The sequence below is a fragment of the Elephantulus edwardii genome, unplaced genomic scaffold (assembly GCF_000299155.1).
Source record: "Elephantulus edwardii isolate Elephantulus edwardi_28Jun2011 unplaced genomic scaffold, EleEdw1.0 scaffold00061, whole genome shotgun sequence".
NCBI classification, from domain to species: domain Eukaryota; kingdom Metazoa; phylum Chordata; class Mammalia; order Macroscelidea; family Macroscelididae; genus Elephantulus; species Elephantulus edwardii.
This window is the reverse complement of record NW_006399811.1, coordinates 1,879,987-1,881,587: the sequence shown is the minus strand read 5'-3', so window position 1 is coordinate 1,881,587 and position 1,601 is coordinate 1,879,987.

The window sequence follows — 1,601 nt, the reverse complement described above, 5'->3', positions numbered from 1 at the left end:
GATTCCTCCAAATGGAAGGCAGTAATGTAGCTTTTCTGTTGAATTTCTTTCATATAGTTTATAAATGTTTGAAAATATAGCTTTGTTTCATTTTTATTTCATTCTCCTGGAACTACTCTGGCTATTTTCATGGTAGGAAACTAGGTTCCAGTCAAGATAGGGAGTGGAATTTAGTAGATAATGCCTGAAGAAAATAAGAGTGTGACTTTCAATAGCGCGTTTTGTCATGACCCTGCAAGAATCAATTAGGTTCCAAATCAAGGGTCACTTGTAAATTAGACTCTTGGCTCTGTTGCTTCACCTGATGGTTTATAATAAATGGTATTGATTGTTTAAGAACTCTCAATGTCTCACAATCGTGTATGTTCTGAAAATTTCTTTTTTAAAAAAAAATGAAAGCAAGGACAAGTTACACACTAAAGATAGAAAATTTTCTCCTAAAAATACCACCTTAGAGTGATATCCAGGAACAAGATTCTGGTCAACTGAGCAAAGAAGCCCCCTGGTATCTCTGACCATGCTTCCCAGAAAAATGTGAGTACAAAAATGTCAGAGAAAAGTGCAACAATGAATGAATGGAAATTAAAACTCTCTGTAAATTTTCATTAAAATTAATAATTAAAAAATTTAAAAGATTTAGTGACATAGTTCTCTGTGGTATTAGGAAATGAGAAGGGTCAGTGTAAATTGTGTCTCAACTCAAGCCCACTGCCACTGAGTCAGAACTGACTGATCGCTGACTCTTTGGGTTTTTAGAAGTTGCAAATTACATGAGAGGAGATTGCCCATCTTTCTCCCATCAAGTGGCTGATGGATTCTAACTGCCACCTCTGGATTAGCAGGGCAATTCCCTAGAAACTACACCACCAAGTTCAAGAGTAGAAATGGAGCAAAAGGGAGAAATAGAGAGATGTGCATGAAAGAAATGTACTGTAGCCTCAGCGTGTAGCAGAGACGCACAGCATCAGACTTCACTCCTCAGCTCCTGAACAAAAATGTTCTGTGTTGAGGGGAGACAGGGTGAGGCAAGACCAATGATTCCACTTCTACTTCCAGCTCTTTAGAGAAGTCATGATGCTGACTTCCCCCTCATTGATCCAGTCATGTCTGTTGGATCGTTTGAGCTGGTTTTGTGTTTAGATCCTGTACTCACCAGGGGAGGCTTCTGACATGTTACGTTTCTCCTGAACGTGAGCTTGGATTCAGAGAGCAGCAACAGCAAGTGAAACCCTGGATATTTGCTTCTTCTGAACCGGAGGGGACAGGTCTGATTCATTACCTCCAGGAGAATAAGATGAAAAGTCTTTTCTGCGAAGTATGCAAAGTCACCAAGCTCATAGCAAAGAGAGCAAATGTGGATTCCATCTTGCTGCTGAAGGAGATTGTGCTGACTGTGGTCTTTTTCAACACAGGGTCATCTGGTAGGTCAAGGCCTATTAAAGCAATCTAAAAAGATGCTTCTCCAAGATCCACACCTCACTCCATATACAAAAACCAACTCAAGGTGGATCATGGACCTAGGAATAAAACCAAGGACTATAAACTTCATTAAAGAAAAGCTTGGAAGAACTTTAGTAGTCCTAATCCACATTATAGTCTTC